The sequence below is a fragment of the Capra hircus genome, chromosome 14 (assembly GCF_001704415.2).
Source record: "Capra hircus breed San Clemente chromosome 14, ASM170441v1, whole genome shotgun sequence".
Classification (NCBI taxonomy): Eukaryota; Metazoa; Chordata; class Mammalia; order Artiodactyla; family Bovidae; genus Capra; species Capra hircus.
The window spans coordinates 70,773,430-70,795,438 of NC_030821.1; the positions used below are offsets into that span (position 1 = coordinate 70,773,430).

The following is a 22,009-nucleotide window of genomic DNA, read 5'->3' on the forward strand; positions in this document are numbered from 1 at the left end:
AACACCATACACAAAGATAAACTCAAAATGGATTAAAGACATAAATGTAACACCAGCAACTATAAAACTCTTAGAGGAAAACATAGGTAGAACACTTGATGATGTAAATCAAAGCAATATCCCCTATGACCCACCTCCTAGAATAATGGAAATAAAAACAAAAGTAAACAAATGGGACCTGACTAAACTTAAAAGCTTTTACACAGCAAAGGAAACTATAAGCAAAGTGAAAAGACAACCCTCAGAATGGGAGAATATTATAGCCAATGAAACAACTGACAACGGATTAATTTCCAAAATATACAAGCAGCTCATACAAGTCAACACCAGAAAAACAAACACCCCAATCAAAAAGTGGGGAAAAGACCCAAAACAGACATTTCTCTAAAGAAGACATACAGATGGCTAAGAAACACATAGAAAGATGCTCAACATCATTCATTATTCAGTTCAGTTAAGTTCAGTCGCTCAGCTGTGTCCAACTCTTTGCGACCCCATGAATCGCAGCACGCCAGGTATCCCTGTCCATCACCATCTCCCGGAGTTCACTCAGACTCACTTCCATTGAGTCCGTGATGCCATCCAGCCATCTCATCCTTGGCCGTCCCCTTCTCCTCCTGCCCTCAATCCCTCCTAGCATCAGAGTCTTTTCCAATGAGTCAACTCTTCGCATCTGGTGGCCAAAGTACTGGAGCTTCAGCTTTAGCATCATTCCTTCCAAAGAAATCCCAGGGTTGATCTCCTTCAGAATGGACTGGTTGGATCTCCTTGCAGTCCAAGGGACTCTCAAGAGTCTTCTCCAACACCACAGTTCAAAAGCATCAATTCTTCGGCACTCAGCCTTCTTCACAGTCCAACTCTCACATCCATACATGACCACTGGAAAAACCATAGCCTTGACTAGACGGACCTTAGTCGGCAAAGTAATGTCTCTGCTTTTGAATATACTATCTAGGTTGGTCATAACTTTTCTCCCAAGGAGTAAGCGTCTTTTAATTTCATGGCTGCAGTCACCATCTGCAGTGATTTTGGAGCCCAAAAAGATAAAGTCTGACACTGTTTCCACTGTTTCCCCATCTATTTGCCATGAAGTGATGGGACCAGATGCCATGATCTTCGTTTTCTGAATGTTGAGCTTTAAGCCAACTTTTTCGCTCTCCTCTTTCACTTTCATCAAGAGGCTTTTTAGCTCCTCTTCACTTTCTGCCATAAGAGTGGTGTCATCTGCATATCTGAGGTTATTGATATTTCTCCCGGCAATCTTGATTTCAGCTTGTGTTTCTTCCAGTCCAGCGTTTCTCATTCATTATTAGAGAAATGCAAATCAAAACTACAATGAGATATCACTTCACACCAGTCAGAGTGGCCATCATCAAAAACTATACAAACAATAAATGCTGGAGAGGGTGTGGAGAAAAGGGAATGCTCTTGCACTCTTGGTAGGAATGTAAATTGATACAGCCCCTATGGAAGACGGTATGGAGATTCCTAGGAATAAAATGACCATATAACCCAGCAATCCCACTCCTAGGCATACAACCCTGAGGAAACCAATATTGAAAAAGACACATGTATCCCATTGTTCAATGCAGCACTATTTACAGTAGCTAGCACATGGAAGCAACCTAGATGCCCATAGACAGATGAATGGATAAAGAAGTTGTGGTATATATACACAATGAAATATTACTCAGTCATAAAAAGGAAGACCTTTGAGTCAGTTCTAATGAGCTGGTTGAATCTAGGGCCTGTTATACAGAGTGAAGTAAGTCAGAAATAGAAACATAAGTATCATATTCTAGTGCATACATATGGAATCTAGAAAAATGGTACTGAAGAATTTATTTACAGGGCAGTGATGGAAAAACAGATATAGAGACTAGACCTATGGACATGGCAAGAGGGGAGGAGATGGTGGGATGTATGAAAAGAGTGACATGCAAACTTATATTACCATATGTAAAACAGATAGCCAACAGGAATTTGCTGATTGGCTCAGAAAATTCAAACAGGGGCTCTGTATCAACCTAGAGGGGTGGGATGGGGAGGGAGATGGGAAGGAGTTTCCAAAGGGAGAGGATATATGTATACCTATGGCTGATTTATGTTGAGGTTTTGAGAAAAAACAAAATTCTGTAAAGCAATTATCCTTCAATTAAAAAATAAATAAATTATTTAAAAAATAATAATACTGGAGTGGGTTGCCATGCCCTCCCTACAGGGAATCTTCCTGACCCAGGGATCAAACTTGGGTCTCCTGCATTGGCAGGCAGATTCTTTACTGTCTGAACCACCTGGGAAGCCCATATGTGTGCGTGCGTGTGTGTGTACATATACATATATAAACGTTCCCCTGGAGGAGGGCATGGCAACCCACTCCAGTATGCTTGCCTGGAGAATCCTATGGAAAGAGGAGTCTGGCAGGCTCCTCTGGGGTTTCAAAGAGTTGGACATGACTAAAGCAACTGAGAACACCTGCAGACATACACACACAGACACACACACATATATATTTATGTGTGTGTATATATGCATATATGTGCATACACATCCATACATACACATAGATACACATAAATGTGTATGCATAATACATGTATATACACATAAATCTGTATATACAGATATATATGTGTATACACACACATATATATATACACACATATAAGCAAACAAACAAAAAACCAAGGAGCTAACAAAAGTGTAAGAAAAATTGTAGAACAGTATGAGTCTTAAATTAAGACACAGTCTTAAAGTCTTAAATTAAAGGTCTGGCTTCACTTTCTACTATTTAATTGCAACTCTACATTCTTGTATGTAATATGGAGATTTTTTAAAAATCTACTCTGTTTTCTCCACTGTTTCCATTCTTTCCTGGTGGCAAGTCAGGCTAAATCTAGTAAACTTAAAAAGGGAATGTATTGGAATGTTGTCAAAGATGTCACAAAGTAAATTGATAGGCTTGTATCCAACCTTAGGAATGAGGCAAAAATCAGAATGAAAGTCAGTATAGGATCAAGGTAACAAGAGCATCCTCCCAACTCAGCAGAGTACACACCTGAAATGAAAGAGCCGGACCATTTCCCACCCCCCACTCCTGCTTGTGAGTCACTGAATACAACATGCAAACTCGAGGGAGAAAACTCTATTCGACTCAGTGTAGATTACAAATCCATTGGCTGCTTTGAAATAGTGAGAGAAAGAATCTCAAGGGAAGAGAACACATCGCCTCCAGGGGCCTCCAGTCCTCTATTAGGAAGGCAGTGGACATTGATTAATAGTCCCACTGAGATTGTACAAAGTGAGGGCTACTTATCCCTCAAATTAATGGATGCTGGACAGTCATAAATCAACAAATGTCCACCCTTACCACCTCACAAGGTTGTTGAGAGTGGAATAAATCAGAGACAAAAGCTCTGGAAACTGAAACCCACTATACAAATTATTACTGTTGTTATTATTAATAATATGAGAATTTGTGAAAAAAACAAAACACCTCTAAAATCATGGTCATTTCAAACTTTGAAGATTTCCCTCCTTTACTAAAGAAATTATTCATTAGTATTGGGCCCAAAATTAATGTCCCTCAAATTAATAGCAGGGAATATGTGTAGATAATGTTGACATTGACTGTTAAGTGAAAAACAAGTGCCGTTTTTACACAGGTTTGGAAGATCACATTTCATTTTAGGTGGGCTTTGAAAGTAGAGTGAAAGTAGAGTGTGGAGGATGGGGAAGTGTGAATTTCTAGACAAAAGTCATCATCTAGAACGTAATTCTTAGCAATGGTCTTTAAGTGCATGAATAGCTTCAGAGTTATTAAATCCTGAAACTGCATTTAAATATTTTGTTTGTTGCACATAGAAGTCTGCGTGTGTACATGTTCAGGCACTAAGTTGTATCCAACTCTTTGAGACCCCATGGACTGCAAGCCCACCAGGATCCCCTGTCCACAGGATTTTCCTGGCAAGAATACTGAAGTGGATTGCCATTTCCTTCTCCAGAGGATCTTCCTGACCCAGGGATTAAATTTTCGTCTCCTGTGTCTCCTGTATTGACAGGAGGATTCTTTACCACTGAACAACCTGGGAAACCCGAAAGAGTGTGTATATTTCTATTTCTCCAGGATATAGCCAATCTGTTCACAGTTCACCTTTTTTTCCCTTTAGAGTCCTCTGTCCTATTCAGGAAATATTAGACAACAAAATGATTGGATTAAAGCATGAAACATTTAAGTAATAATACATGGCAAGCAGAATTAAATAAGCATTTTAGTCACCACAAACAGTAGATCAAAGAAAAAAATTGTACATTAAAAAGCTACTAAAATTCAAAAAAGTTCCTAAAGCATATCATGCTTCAAATAGAGACAGAAATAGTATTCCCAGCATAGTTAGTGCTTTGTTTAAAGTAAATAAATTCAAAAATAAAAAAAAAAAAGATACTAGATTTCTGAGGAACTTTCCATCCATTCCAACTGGTTTCATATTTTAAGCTGCAATATTTTGAAGTTATTAGGACATTGGAATTTTCCATGGAACCTCTGTCCTTCCGAATCTCATTACCTCATGCAATAATAATTATGACCTAAAGTAGTTAGATTAATATATGAGGATTGAGGCTTACTTCTTTTATACAATAAAGACTCATTTTTTTAATCCTCTACTACTGTTTTTACAGCTCATTTACATATTCATTGATAACTTTCCATACATCAAGCCCTGTGCTTGGTACTTGATTTTTGTTTTAACCTTTCACAATAAGGTTCAAATTATTATTTTGACTTTCACAATGCAGGGAAATTGGAAGCCTACTGAGGGTAGGTGACTTGGCTAAAATGACCAATTAATAAGTGTCAAAGCTGGAATTACAATACAGGTCTTGCAAGCTCACTTTAAGTGTTTATATTCTGTTTAAAAGACCAAACTACTTTTAAAAATACAATCAGTAGTGCTTCCTGGGTGGCTCCGTGATAAAGAATCCACCTGTCAGTGCAGGAGACACAGGCTCAATCCCTGATCCAGCAAGGTCCCATGTGCTGTGGAGCAACCAAGCCCCTGTGCTACAACTACCAAGACTGTGCTCTGGAGCCGAGCAGCCACAACTACTGATGCTTGCACACCCCAGAGCCAGACCTCCACAACTGGAGTATCCACCGCAATGAGCAAGCCACATACCACGGCTAGAGAAAAGCCCAGGCAGCAGCGAAGACCCAGCACGGCCAAAAACAAAAGTGCTAAGATGCGTTTGCCCCACCTAAGCGATTTTCTGTTTGTTTCTTTGCTTGCTCTTCAAGACTGTGTCAAAGATTCAGAGATTACATGATCACCCAAAGAGAGCTGACACAGTTGAAATAGGTCTAGTATCCTTTTGTGAAAGTCAAAGTGTCTTAAGACTCTTTATGATCCCATGGACTATAGCCCTGCCAGGCTCCTCTGTCCATGGGATTCTATTAAACCATTAATACTAGAATTATCATCATGAAAGAAATATCCTGGCACACATAGATAAATATTAATATTTCACCCCATCCAGTCTCTTTAAGAGGACATGTGATTCATGCTTATATGTTCCAAGGGCCCTGGCCAGATTTGGAGTGTGGTCCAGATTTAAGATTTTGATTCCTGCCATAGTTCTTGGGCCTCTTGACCGTCCTATTAATTTACCAAACCTGAGTCAAAATTCTAGATGGTCTTACAGGGGATCTTTAACTCAGAAGAGCCTCATAAAAGCTTTTATGGGAAATTAGACACTAATGTCAGGGTTTCACACAATTGAGATATCTTGTGGTGTTGGACTTGTGGTGCAGTCCTTCGTCTGCAAGGAGATCAAATCAGTTAATCCTAAAGGAAATCAGTCCTGACATTCATTGGAAGGACTGATGCTGAAACGCTAATACTTTGCCCACCTGATGTGAAGAACTGACTCATTGGGAAAGACCCTGATGCTGGGAAGGATTAAAGGCAAGAGGAGAAGGGGATGACAGAGGATAGGATGATTCGATGGCATCGCTGACTCAATGGACGTGGAATCCAGGAGTTGGTGGAGTTGGACAGGAAAGCCTGGCATGTTGCAGTCCATGGGGTAACAAAGAGTCAGACACAACTGAGCAACTGAACTGAACTAACAGTATACTAGATCAACCCCACCAAGATGTTACTTCCCCACTGCCTCCTACTGCTGCTGTTTAGTCACTAAGTTGTGTCCGACTCTTTGCAACCCCATGAACTGTAGCCCGCCAAGTTCCACTGTTCATGGGATTTCCCAGGCAAGGATACTGGAGTGGGTAGCCATTTCCTTCTCCAGGGGATCTTCCCAACCCAGAGACCAAACCTGGGTCTCCTGCATGGCAAGCAGATTCTTACCACTGAGTCACCTGAGAAGGTCCTCAAATTAAAAGATATATTTTTCATTGAGGTGTGGTAGTTTTCATATCTCCATTTCTCTTTGAGAAACACAGGAAACCAGACCAGAGTGTAGGGTTATAGCGTATTATCTTAGGATCATAAAATTTCAGTGTTAGAAGTGACCTGAGAGACATTCCAGCTCAATATTGTATTGTTAAGAACACTGAGACCCTTAGACAAAAAAAAAAAAAAATTTTGGCCAAAGCCAGATAAGGAGTTGATAGCAGGCTGATATTAAGATCTAAGGTTCCTAACTCCTAATTCAATACCCTTTCCAATATACAGGCCTCTATGTACTGACCCAATCATTTTCAATACACAATTATGGACATTCTGCTCCCATTTTACAAATCAAAGCAGTAACCAGTGTGACGTGTGATTTGTCAAAAGTGGTGAAGACTGACCCCAGGTCCCACTTCCTGTTGTCTGCAGTTTGCCTACTTCTTCAACATTAATTCTGAGACTAATGATTTTTTTATTCAACAAACTTTTACTTAGAAACGGTAACACTGTGAACTATTTATTACCAATGACCAGCTTCGCTCATCCTGGTCACCTCTGACAATATGAAGGTCAGAGGATGGTAGGAATTAAGATCTACAGAATTAAGGAAATACAATTTGGTAGAAACAACCACGTAAGAGATGAGATTTGGAATATGAAGGAAGGAATGACTCACTCTTCCAGGGGCAGATAAGGAGACTTCATGATGGACATGACATTGTAATACTGGGCCCTGATGACTGAGAAGTACTTTGCTAACTGTATAAGGTAAAGGGTATTCCAGACAGAGGAAAGAGCAAAATCATATTGCAATTGGCCAAAAAGCTCATTCTGCTTTTTCCATAAGATGTTATAGGGAAACCCGAATGAACTTTCTTGCCAATCCTATATAACAGTGTGGGATCACCTGTTACAGAGTTCATAGAGTTCGTAAAAGGTAATTGGGAGATATATCCTGGTAAAGAATCCTCATGCCAGTTCAGGAGATACAAGAGACACTGATTCTATCCCTGGGTCAGGAAGATCCCCTGGAGGAGGAAATGGCATCCCCCTCTAGTATTCTCGCCTGAAAAATTCCATGGACAGAAGAGCCTGGCAGGGTCTCTCTGCAACCGTCCATGGGGTCACAAAGAGTTGGACACAACTGAACACACACACACACACACACGCAACTTAAATGCTAGACTAGAACCAGGCAATCTGGGGTCTTGAAGACCATGAAGTATAAAGAAGGTCAGCTTGCGGATGCTAGGAAGCCAGTAGAAGCAGAGTAGCATACATTTCGGAGAAGGCAATGGCTCCCACTCCAGCATTCTTGCCTGGAGAATCCCATGGACGGAGGAGCCTGGTGGGCTACAGTCCATGGGGTCGCTAAGAGTCGGACACGACTGAGTGACTTCACTTTCACTTTTCACTTTCATGCATTGAAGAAAATGGCAACCCACTCCAGTATTCTTGCCTGGAAAACCCCAGGGATGGGGGAGCCTGGTGGGCTGCAGTATATGGGCTCGCACAGGGTTAGACACAATTGATGTGACTTAACAGCAGCAGCAGCAGGTTATATGTGTGTTTTGGGAAGGTCCATGTGACAAGACTGCAGAAGATTGCTCAGAGGTACCAAGAGTAGAGGCAGGAAGACCATTTCAAATATTTCGGTACTCCTGATGACAGATGACGAAAGTCTCAGTGATTAAAGTAAGCTTAGAGGAAAATTACACTTTTGAAGAATTCACAAGGTAGGACTCAGTGATACACTGGATACTGCTTATGACAGAGCAGCAATGGCTGAAGGTGATGGAGACTCTAACTTAGGTGACTGTCACATGGTCATGAAACTATATATGCTAGAACAAATGTTTAACTATTTGGGTTCACTGGGACTTTAATGTATCTGACAGAAACTCTAGCCACTACCCAGAAAAAGTCACATATGGACATATACAATTGTTCTTGCAATTTTAGATGCTTTTTTGGCTCCCTGAAGCCTGTGAATGAATGGGACTTCAGATTATTAATCCCTGTTTTAGAAGAATTCAATGCACAAGCACTGGTGAGGTTGGGTTGCCAATTATTAACGTCCTAGAATTGATGTCAGCTTCTGACACTGGAAGTTGGATTACCTGTACTCCAATGTATCAACTGGGGGTATGGTTAAAAGCACTAGTCATGTGGTAGCCATGGGGCAGGAAGTGTGATCACAGAGTGGGAACAAAGCACAGAGTGGGGATCAGAGAAATGATCGTCACCACCCCCCAGATTTTTCTGAGTTATTGTGAGTCATGGTCCTGAATGAATCAAGCATATCCCACGTTTTTACCATCCCTCCACATCTGAGACTCTATTTAGTACTCACAATAGCCCTATGACGTCAAGAGATCCATGTCAGAAGATGAAATGATCAAAGCTCAGAGACATGGAGTGATCTTTCCCAAGATCACAAACAGTTAGCAGCAGAGACAGGGCCTTGTCTGTTCCTTCCTTCTCAAGGCTGTTTTCTTTGAAGACATGTTGCCTGAGACACCAAGATGAAAGATGCCTGGATACTGATCCAGTTTTTTTTTTTTTTTTTTTTCACTTCACTCTGATGATGCTGTTCAGAGCACTGATACCCAGGACACTGCTGAGGTCACAGCTTTCAACAGTGGGGAGACCATAGGTTGGAGCCACGAATGACATTGTTTTCAGCTTAAGGCAGACATGGGTTCAAATGCCAACTCTGCCACTGATATCTCTGTGAGACTGGTCAAGCTCTGTAATATCACTGGTGTTCAGTTTCCTTGTCTTTAAAATAGAGTTAGCAACATGTGTTTCCAAATTTACCAGGCTTAAGTGGGCATGAAAAGTGAAAACGACCTCTCTATGCACTGGCTCCTCTTCTGAAGGCTTTCAGCAGGCACTGCAATTTCCCTGGGATCATAAATCCTATCTGCAGGCTCCTGACACAATCCCCTTCTCTCAGATCACTCACTGGGGGCAACCAGCCTTCCAGAACAGTCCACTGGCTGCCCTGCCTGGAACACGCATCTCTCTTGTGTACATCGCCAAAACAATATGTGCCAAGAATATCTGGGACCTTAATACTTGAACGGCGAGTCTTCACAGACTTAATGAGCATCTATTTTTAAACGACACATGCTCAGAAATAAAGGACAGTAAGATTGTAAATGTGGAACATTCCTGATGGAGAGTGGTTACGGGGTCTGTGTCATGGAACATTCCAACTGTGTTGACTGTCCTCATAATATTCATATATTTAGACAGTCACTTGCAACATTTGAATGCCCACCATCTATAAGGAGATAAAACATGAGGTAGTATGTCTTAGTCCAAGAAACTAGACAAGAAAATGCTGAGTTATTTTTTTCATTTAAGTAGTTAACTGTAATAAACACGAGTAATCCTGCCATGACGGAGAGGCATGCCTTTGCACACCATTTACTGCGGAGAGAAAATGAGAAAACCCCAAAACTACCATTTTGAACATATGATGTCTATCCGCTCACTAATTCTGTGACTTTGAGAAAACCTCTCTGAGATCCTGATTCCTGATTTCTCAACTGGGGATGTAATGCAGGCTCATCATCCTCACACTGTGCTTCCCCCGTGGTTTAGCAGTAATGAATCTGCCTGCCATTCAGGAGATGCGACAGGAGCTGCAGGATTGAGCCCTGGGTCAGGAAGATCCCCTGGAGAAGGAGATAGCAACCCACTTCAGTATTCTTCCCTGGGAAATTTCATGGATAGAGGAGACTGGTATGCTGCAGTCCATGGGGTTGCAAAGAGAGTCAAATACGATTGGGTGACTAAACAACATCTTCACGGCCTCTTTAAGAAGAAGACTATAAAGCCCCATATTACAACTGAGGGATTATTATCCCCTTTCTGGACTTCCTTCTTCTATTGTGTTGCTTCTTAATTAAAGTTTTCAAGATTCAGTGTGCCAAGGACATGCACTGTGGTTGTCTTCCAGTGCATTAGCATGCCACTCTGGATTGTTGTTCTTTGTCAACATTAAGCAATGGGATATGCATAAGATCATTTTCTTGGATGGTGTTTATATATATTTTTATATATGGTATATACACACCATATATATGGTGCCACCATATATATGCCATATAAATATGCCGCTATATATATATTGCAGAAGGCAATGGCACCCCCACTCCAGTACTCTTGCCTGGAAAATCCCATGGGCGGAGGGCCCTGGTAGGCTGCAGTCCATGGGGTCACAAAGAGTCAGACACGACTGAGCGACTTCACTTTCACTTTTCACTTTCATGCATTGGAGAAGGAAATGGCAACCCACTCCGGTGTTCTTGCCTGGAGAATCCCAGGGATGGGGGAGCCTGGTGGGCTGCTGTCTATGGGGTCACACAAAGTCGTACACGACTGAAGTGACTTAGCAGCATATATATATATATGTATGATGGCAAAACATGGAACTTTATTCTGATCCAAAGTTTTCTGGGCGATTTTAAGTCCTTCAGTGTTCTCTGTATACTTTAAAATCATCTTATCAATTTCTACGAAAACATATGACGGGATTTTTACTGTAAGGTATTGAATATTTTACTGTAAGGTATTGACTCTAGATTCAATTTTGAGATAAATGATTGGTTATATGTATTTCAGACTCTTGATCTTATCTCTCTTTTATTGGAACCCATCTGCCCACAAGGAAAAACATATCTTGTATCACCCTCTGTGCCCTAAATTTACTTGAGGAGTTTCCTATACGTGGGACAGTCTTTAAACTGTCTGCTTATATCTACAACTGAATAATTCCATTTCACGTGTGGAATATCAAAGTTATTTGCTCATACGCCAAAGCCAGTAGATCTATCAATAATAAAGCTGACAGCTCACTTTCTACATCTTAATTATTTTTTCTACCTCTCAACTCTAACATCAAATGGAAAAGAGTCATTAAGGACATCTTCAGTTAGATATACCTTGACAAGCCAATAAAAAAACCAGAATTACAATTCCTTCTAATAATGCTTGCTTTGCTTAAATTTGAATTTAGATTACCTGGGCTAATATAATAGAAGCAGTACTAAAACTACCATTTGATATTTTGATCAGTCACATTCACAAGGATACATCTTACAAGGAGAGAATATTGAGGGATTAACAATTATTGAGCATCACATTTATTCCTCATTGCAGATTTCTGGGGTACTATTATTCCCACTAAACAAAGTGGGGAAACATCATTTTAGAGGTTAAGTAACCAGAGGCTTGAACTTACACACTTAAATAGAACCCTCAGAAAAGGCATTATCAACTTTTCATGTAAAGTGCTTACAATCTTTAAATGTTTTCACATATATTTTATATGCTACTAGGAATTATACTGTAAAGATGTCAGGCAGTTAGCCTCAGCTTACAAAGGGCAGAACTGAGGCTCAATAGATTACCTTATTTACAAAACAGAAAAGGAGACACCAATGTAAAAAACAAATGCATTGATACTAAAGCAGGAAAGGGGGCCAGGATGGATTGGGAGATTGGGATTGACATGCATACACTACTATGTATAAAATAGATCACTAAAGAGGATCTTATGACAAACCTAGACAGCATGTTAAAAAGCAGAGACATTCTTTTGCTGACAAAGTTCCATCTAGTTAAAGCTATGGGTTTTAAGTAGTCATGTATGGATGCGAGAACTGGACCATAAAGAAAGCTGAGCACTGAAGAATTGATGCTTTTGCACTGTGGTGTTGGAGAAGACTCTTGAGAGTCTCTTAGACTGCAAGGAGATCCAACCAGCCCATCCTAAAGGAAATCAGTCCTGAATATTCATTGGATGGATTGATGCTGAAGCTGAAACTCTAATACTTTGGCCACCTGATGCAAAAAACTGACTCATTTGAAAAGACCATGATGCTGAGCAAGATTGAAGGTGGGAGGAGAAGGGGATGACAGAGGATGAGATGGTTGGGTAGCATCACCAACTCAATGGACATGAGTTTGAGTAAGCTCTGGGAGCTGGTGATGGACAGGGAAGCCTGGCGTGCTGTAGTCCCTGGGGTTGCAAAGAGTAGGACACGACTGAGCTACTGAACTGAACTGAATAAGAATCTACTGTGTAGCACTGGGAAATCTACTCAATGCTCTGTAGTGACCTAAATGAGAAGGAAATCCAAGGAAGCAGGGATGTGTGTGCGCTTGTGGCTGATATGCTTTGCTGTACAACAGAAACTAACACAACACTGTGAAGCAACTATAGATCAATTTAAAAAACAACAGCAACAACTGGGACTCAAAGAACTTAAGTGACTTGCTCCTGGTCATGCCCTCACCACCAAAATATGGTAATGGGTCTTGTTACTCACAATGAGGCAACCTATTACTATATCATACTCAAAAGTGGGTTATTTCTAGTCACTTTTATTACTTTTGACATTAGGTCCCTAAGCACTTACCCTATTTTTAGACAACAATGTAGGCCAGGAGAGAACAAATATGAATATTTCCTTCACAGCTTATAGGAAAGAAGGACCCCAGTATTGATCTACTACAATCAATATAATGGATGTTTTAGGACTGGATAGATGGAAATCTATACCAATTCATTTGGCTGTTTTGGTGCTTGTAACTAGTAGAAAATACTTGAGTAACTGTCTCATTCCAATCACTGTAAGGCAACTGGCTCTTAACTTTCTAACTCATCATCTATGTGATATTTTTTCCTCAGCATGGATTCCATATAAATGGATAAGAATCAAATATGGTTCTAATAATAAATCAAAGATGTCAACTTACCATAAAAGAATGAACAGTCTGATCTAGTCTAATTGGTTTACTTGTCAACTAATCCTTACTTATCTAGTCTAAGCCCTTTAGCTTCAGTCAGTCACAAAATAATACTCTTAATCCAGATAAAATGTAATGAGAGCATAAATGAAGACAGTGTCACATGTCATGGAGAGAAGTGCCACAGAACCTACTGCATACCAGGTGTTCAGTGAGTAACTGCGGAATCAAATATTCCACTTTCTAATAATGTATCCATATTCTATGAATACTTAGATAATTGAATTCATAGTATATTGTGGGAAGTGGGTGATGAAAAAGAATCAATCAAAGATGGGCATATACTCAGAGAAAACCCTAATTTAAAAAGACCCATTCATCCCAATATTACAGCACTGTTTACAATAGACAGGACATGGACGCAACCTAAACGTTTATCAACAGACTGATGGATAAAGAATAGGCGGTACATGTATGCAACAGAATATTACTGAGCCATAAAAAAGAACAAAACTGTGCCACTTGTAGATATGTGGATGGACCTAGAGACCGCCATACAGAGTGAAGTCAGAAAAACAAATATTGTATATTAATGCATATATGTGATATCTAGAAAAATGGTATATATGATCTTATCTGCAAAGCAGAAAGAGAGACACAGACAGAGAGAACAAAAGTATGGACACTAGGTTTGAAAGGGAGAGAGGGGAAGAATGAATTGGGAGACTGGGATTCACACATATACCCTATTGATACTATGTATAAGATTGATAACAAAAACCTACTTGTTAGTTATCTATTTAATCTATAGCACAGGGAACTCTGCTCAATGCTCTGGGGTGACATAAATGGGAAAGAAATCCAAAAACGAGGGGATATATGTAAACATATGTGAATCAAGAAGCAACAGTTTGAACTGGACATGCAACAACTGACTGGTCCAATATTGGGAAAGGAGTACAACAGGGCTGTATATTGTCACCCTGCTTATTTTACATATATGTAGAGTACATCACGGAGAAGGCAATAGCACCCCACTCCAGTACTCTTGCCTGGAAAATCCCATAGACGGAGGAACCTGGTGGGCTGTAGTCCATAGGGTCGTGAAGAGTCAGACATGACTTCACTTTCACTTTTATGCATTGGAGAAGGAAATGGCAACCCACTCCAGTGTTCTTGCCTGGACAATCCCAAGGACGGGGGAGCCTGGTGGGCTGCCATCTATGGGGTCCCACAGAGTCAGACATGACTGAAGCGACTTAGCAGCAGCAGCAGCAGAGTACACATCATGTGAAATGCCGGCTGGATGAATCACAAGCTGGAATCAAGATTGCCGGGAGAAATATCAACAACCTCAGAACTGCAGATGATACCACTCTAATGGAAGAAAGTGAAGAGGAACTAAAGAGACTCTTGATGGGGGTAAAAGAGAAGAGTGAAAAAGCTGGCTTGAAACTCAGCATTCAAAAAACTAAGATAATGGCATCCAGTCCCATCACTTCATGGCAAATAGAAGAGGAAAGAGGGGAAGCAGTAACAGATTTTATTTTCTTGGTCTCCAAAACCACCAAAGACTGACCACAGCCATGAAATTAAAAGACACTTGCTCCTTGGAAGAAAATCTATGAAAAACCTGGACAGCATATTAAAAAGCAGAGACCTCGCCTTGGCAGTAAAGGTCTATATAGTCAAAGCTACGGTTTTTCCAGTAGTCATATACAAATGTGAGAGTTGGATCATAAAGAAGGCCGAGAGCCAAAGACCTGTTGATTTCAAATTGCGGTGTTAGAGAAGACTCTTGAGAGTCCCTTGGACAGCAGAGAGATCAAACCAGTTAATCCTAAAGCAAATCAGTTCTGAATAGTCACTGGGAGGACGGATGCTGAAGCTGAAGCTCCAATACTTTGGCCACCTGATACAAAGAGCTGACTCATTGGAAAAGACTCTGATGCTCAGAAAGATTGAAGAAAAGAGGAGAAGACACAGTAAGAGATGGTTGAATGGGATCACCAAGTCAACGGACATGAGTTGGAGTGAACTCCGGAAGATGGTGAAGGACAGGGAAGCCTAGGGTGCTGTAGTCTATGAGGTCACAAAAAGTCAACTTAGCAACTGAACAAGGTGTAGTAGAAAGAAAGTAACCCTTGGATTCAGATATATCTCAGAGCAAATCCATTCTCTCTATTTACTGGTATTATTCGGGACAAATCAAATAATCCCTAAGAAGGTGGGTTTCTTAATGTGCAAAGTGCTGATCAGTGCTGTAACAGGAAAAGTACAAGAAGTGACTAGACCCAGACCCATGACCAGGAGTGACAAACCAAACTAGGAAGCTTCAAAGGAGGCATTCCAGAAAGGAATTCATATAAACAAATTCAAGAAGAATCAGTAGGGGTTATGAAGCAAAAACTGGAAAAAGAAAATAGTAAATATTTTGCAGTCTATACAGTCCCTGTCACAACTGTTTCATTCTGTGTTGTAGTGCTAAATCAGCCATAGACAATATGTAATGGATGGGCATTGTTGCTGTTTGTTTAGTCACTAAGTTGTGTCTGAGTCTTTGCAACCCCATGTACTGTAGCCCACCAGGATCCTCAGTTCATGAGATTTCCCAGGAAAAAATACTGGAGTGGGTTGCCATTTCCTTCTCAAGAGTGGATGGGCATGGTTCTGCTTAAATACAACTTTATTGCAAAAACAGACAGCAGGCAGTATTTGGTCCATAGGCTATAGTTTGCTGATCCCCAGTCTAAAGAAAACAAGAGGAAGTCAAGCATAGAGATTGAAAAATATTTGAAGGACATTTAGTTAATTACTAAATTCACTCATTTAGCACATCTCCAAGGAATGCGTTCTATGTACCAGGAACTTCCCTAGGTGCTTAGGACATGAAAGACAGAGTTCCTCTTCTGGTGATGCTGTAATACAGTGAATCAGAACCCTATATAACTGAGAATAGACTTAATAATAATAGCTTTGTAAGCTAAAAATCCTGAAATGCATATAAATCATCATCATTGCGATAATTCAATTTCATATTCAGTATGATTACTCTATTTTGAGGCCTTTTTTAACACAGTGTCAAGCACATATTTACTGACCACTTGAATAGAAAGATGTAAGTTGCTGAAAGTTCCAGGAAAACAAACCTAGTGTAGAATTTAAGACCCATGCCTAGAACCCTGCTAGTCCTATAAGTGATCTCCTCTGGCACTCACAATAGCTTTTCAAGGTGGTTCTTCTTGGTCCCACTTTACAGATGGGAAAATGTGGCCTAAAGAAATTTCATCTCTTCCTGGGTGCTGGGGAGTTGAGATTTAGACTCTAAAGATGGTTGTCTTGTCCTACCTCCAAACTGCCTATTTGGAGAAAAAACATGGGCAAAGCAGCACGGAGTTGGACGCTGGAGTTTCATGGCAGAGGAGTAAGCAGAGAAGTTAAGATGAGTCTGTCAGAGGCCCGCAGAGAACTCAGATAGTCCTGGGAACTGAAATCAAGCATCCTAATTGCCACTTCCTGCTTCTAATCACTTTCCCAAGAGAGCTGCCCCAGCGATTCCTGAGTGGAAGGAAGGCTGAGAGAATCTTTCAAATCCCAGCCCTTGTTATAAATTTAGACTTCAGGAGAGGAAAAGAAGAAGAAGAAGAAAAAAAATGTTGGCTTAAGAAAGTAAAGTTTCCCACTCATCAGATCAAGGGCAGTGGACAGAGGAAAAGAACATCAGTTCAATCACTTTGCCTGCTGGCCCCAAGGCAGTGGAGCCCTAGTTTTCCCTGAAAGCGCAGCCACCCAACTTGGAGGGAATGCAGTCATGCACAGAATTACGTAGCAACACAAGGCAGGCTTCTGTTTCTCCCTAATGAGTTGATTATATCCTGTCAGAAGAATCATAAGGCCATCAAATGTCAAGTCAATTTTCTCAAACATATTATTTTCATAGCAGCTGGGTCTGACTAAACTCTTGAAACAGAGCATCCTATTGTTACACTTTACTGGGAATGTTAAAGTGAAATTCAATTAAAAAAGAAAGAAAAAATCCTCACAGGACATATGATCCTGACTCATGCAAGTTTACAGTTCAGTATTTAGAGGCTGGTTTTATTAAGATGATTCGGTCACTTAGTTTGTAATTAACAGATCATGACAGAGGAAATAAACGTGGGATATGTCATCTGTCCATAAGAGCCATTTGCTCAGAAGGCAGGTGGGATGTGTCTTTAGCTACTGACTTGACTTAAGGAGAAACTTGGAATTTTCAAGGTACTGCATTCTGATCCTTATATTACCAACATATGATCCTGAATGAATCTACTTTATCACAATCTCGAAAGACACAGACATGATACTGAGATAAAATACTGGACTTGAGTCGCACAGCTAGAGTTTCAGCCACTTATGTGCTGAATGGTCTTAAGCGAATTTATGAAATGAACACAGTAATAACTGTGTAAGAGCTGCTGAAGGAATTGAAAAGATACATGGCACACTGATACAGAATAAATATTCAATGAATTGTAACAATGAAAATGATGCTAGCAAGGATAATAATGACAAGTGGAAAAAGATAAAGAATTTGGTAAAACGTGCATTCAGGGCCAGTCAGAGAGAGGGAGAAAGCTATGAAATGTGGAGCTAAATCAGTAACACAGCCTCCAGTTTACATTGACTGATGTTTGTATTGGACAAGGTTCTCATTCTATAACATCAAACATCACCGTTAGGACATGACTCCCTCCACCTAAATCCAACTATGAGCACCAAATCCTGTTGTAGATTTTCTATTTGGTTTTCAGTCATTTTTATTTTTTATACAGTTTGCTGATGTGGCAGGCAGAATTATGAAATGGCCCAGGAGACTTTTGGACCCTGGCATATTCATACTTCTTCTTTAGTCACTCAAACACTAATATAGCTACTGCTGTGAAACGGTTTTGCAGAGATAATTAAGATCCCATATCAACTGACTTTATGACAAAGAAAAAATAAACTTTCAGTTGCTAATGGGGAAAGGGGGAGAGGAATAAATTGGGAGACTGGAATTGACATATACATACTACCACACCATGGCTGATTCATGTGAATGTATGGCAAAAACCACCACAATATTGTAAAGTAATTAGCCTCCAATTAAAAAAAATAGATAACTAATAGGGCCTACCATACAGCACAAGAAATTCTAGTCAATACTGTAATGACCTACATGGGAAAAGAATCTTACAAAGAATGGATATATGTATATGTATAACTGATTCAGTTTGCTGTACACCAGAAAATAATGCAATGTTGTAAATCAACTATACTGCAATAATAATAAAAAAAAAAAGAGTTATGAGGGTGGGCCTGACCTAAACATATGAGCCCTTTAGAAGCAGAGAGTTTTCTCCAGCTGGCAATAGAAAAGAAAGTCAGCAATTCAACCATGCAAATAATTGGCCACACCATTACAAGCTTGCAAAGCAGGGCACCTGGGTTCAATCCCTAAGTTGGAAAGATCCCCCCCTGGAGAAGGAAAATGGCAACCCACTCCAGTATTCTTGTCTGGAAAATCCCATGGACTGGGAGGAGCCTGGCAGGCTACAGTCCATAGGGTCCCAAAAGTCGGACACAACTGAGTGACTTTCACTCTCACTTTACTGACTTGAATATGGAAGGGTCTACCTGGCAAATAATGCAAAAGGCTTTTAGAAGCTGGGAGCTGACAGCCATCAAGGAAATAGGAACCTGTGTTCTACAATTATTAAGAATTGAATTCTGCCAACAAGAACGAGATTGAAAGAGAGATTTTTTTTCCTAGAGCCTGAAGATGAAAATTCAATCCAGCCAACATCTTAATTTCCACCTTGCAGTACCCTGGGTAGAGAACCCAGACAGTTCATGCTGGACTTCTGACCTAGAGAACTAAGAGCTAATTAATGGGTATTATGTTAAGTCCACTGATTTTGTGGTAATTTGTCACACAGCAATATAAGACTAATACAAGTGGTTTGACTTCTCAAAGTCAGAAGTTATTCTATGTTCTCTGGTCTCTGAGTGAGACTTGTTTATTCATCCAAACTCAGATAAGGAAAAATTGACAGTAATAATGCTAATCACTCAAGTTAAACATGTATGAACATGTGCTCACTCTCTCAGGCTTCATCTCAAAATATCAGAATAATTGAGACAAAGTAATTCGCTGAAGCAATTCAGCAAATGCCCCCAGTTTCCTTTTTCCAGTAGACATGCCATAACTTCAATAAGCATTTATTGAACAATTATTGTATGCTGGGCTCTATGACAGGCTTCAGGATGTAATGTTAGTAATAGAACCACAGATCTTCAAAGAGGTCACTAAACAGTAGGGGAAGCAGATAAGGGAAAGCCTAGTCCTAGAAATCAGGAAAGGCTTCCAAGGGCAAGCAATTGTTAAGCTGAAATCTGAAAAATTACTCACTCAGATGGATGTAAAGGGAAGCAAAGGTTTCCAGGAAGCAAGAGTACCATGTGCAGATTACCAAGAATGATGGAAGCCAGAGTCCTCTGGAAGAAGCACACAGCATCTATCCTGGCTGAAACATGCCAGCAGTGTGGTGGGGTGCGGGATGGAGTTGAAGAAGGTAGCAGAGACTATCGGTACACTGAGATCTTCCTAAGAAATTTGGAATTCTTCCCAAAGTCAAGAATAACCCCTGAAGATTGATAAGCAGATAAGCAACACTATCAGTCTCGCTTAAACCAAAAATCACCTTGCTAGAGTTTACAGAAGTCAAGTTTACAGCTTGAAAGGGACCACTCAGCACTGGAGACAATACGCCATCATGTCAATTCAAGCGAAGTTGACAAAGGATGGTGGTCTGAATTCAGGCAGTGCCAGGTGGATGTTAAAAATGGAGATTTGCAAATTATGGATTTTAGATTTTTCAAGACTTGATTAGATGTAGGAGGAGAGGGAACATGAAGCGAGATATCTGTTTTGGGAAATAGGCTGGGTAGAAATGCCAATCAATGAGCAGAGTACCCTGGAGAAGATGATCATTCACTTGGGGGTGGGGTGGGATGGGGGAGGAGGTGGAAGGTGATGGGTTTGGTTTGGGACATGTTGGATTTTAGGTATTCATGGGAAACTGAAAAGGATATACAGAGGAGGGAGCTGGTTTATTTGGTAGCATCAGGTGTGACTCTAGAACCTGGTTTATGTGGATCGTAAATGCCAAAACATGAATTCCCTATCAGCATCATGTATTTCTTAATATTTTTTTCCTTAACTCTTCCTTCAGATAATCAAAGTTGTTTTAACTTCTAGAAAGCATGGTTGATAAAAACTGAAATGCTGGGTGTGCTGCCATCACAATTAGTCTTCTCCTTTCCTTTAAGGTGGATGCGAGTACATTTTAAGTGTTGTGAACATAGAAGCATTCAGAAATTCAAAAGTCTGAGAAAGCACTGATCAATGTGTGGGACAGAGTTTTCTTTTATTAAACCTAATTTCTTTATGGTGTTAATAAGGACACCTATTACTCATATTGTGAAATTTAGATAGAGGAGATTAAGGGTAAGTAGCAGAATCAAGTCCGCTCTAGAAAACAAATGATCTCATTAAAGAAGTGCTCATTTGTGTCTGCCTTCTTATAAAAATAAGAGCAACATCATTCCATGGTGACTAGCAAAATAGGGACCAACAGGGAACATCTTCCATTAGAGAAATTCTAATTAGGTTTTATTTTACATATAGTTATTTACTGAACAAATATTATCATTTGAAGTAGTTAGTAAACAATGACAGGTGTATCGGAATATAATTGGCACTCTGATCGTGCAAGCAAGCCTTCAAGACGGCGCCGAAGAAAGACAAGAAGCCTAAGAAGTCAACCTGGAGGTTTAATTTGGATCTTACTCATCCAGTAGAAGATCCATCTATGTTTTTGATTCTGGAAATTTTGAACAGTTTCTGCAGGAAAAGGTTAAAGTGAATGGAAAGAGTGAAAAACTTGGGAATGTCATTGACACTAAAAGTTTCAAGAATAAAATCGTGGTCATTTCTAAGAAATGGTATTTGAAGTATCTTACCAAGAATTATCTTAAAAAGAACAATCTTCTTGATTGGCTTCATGTGGTTGCATCTGACAAGGAGACCTACGAGCTTCCTTACTTCCAGATTAGTCAAGATGAAGGTGAATCTGAGTCTGAGGACTAGATGAAGCCGTCCTTTATAGGGCTTTGCTTGCTAATAAAACAAATCAATCATACAAAAGAAAGAAACATCTTGAAATGGACCTTTAGCTTATCAGTGAATGAAAAACATTACTCTGTATGTTAAGAATTCATCCATTTTATTTAAGTGTATGTTATTTATATGGTGCTGGCTTTCCTTTAATACTTTTTAAAAATTTTTATTGATGTTGACTTACAATGTTGTGTTTCAGGTATACAGCAAAGTGAATGAGTTATACATATATCCACTCCTTCTTTTGTCATACAGACCATTACAGAGTATTGAGTAGGGTTCTCTGTGCTATACAGCAGTTTTTCTTATCTGGTTTATGTATGCTAAGTCACTTCAGTCATGTCTGACTCTTTGCAAGAGAGTGGACGATAGCCCACCAGGCTTCTCTGTCCATGGGATTCTCCAGGCAAGAATACTGGAGTGGGTTGCCATTTCCTACTCTTTTATGTATACTAGTATGTATATGTCAGTATCAATCTCCCAATGTATTCCTCTCTCCTGTATCCACTGGTAACCGTAAGTTTTCTACATCCAACTTCAGTTTTGTAAATAAGCTAGTGGAATTTCTTTCAGGATTTCTATAATGTACTAATTTTACAAATGTCTTCAATTTAAAGTATATAGCGAAAAA

At 40.0% G+C, this 22,009-nt stretch overlaps 1 pseudogene; it reads left to right on the top strand.

Annotated features, from left to right (window-relative positions):
* On the top strand, positions 19,757-21,348 carry LOC102170992 (annotated as a pseudogene).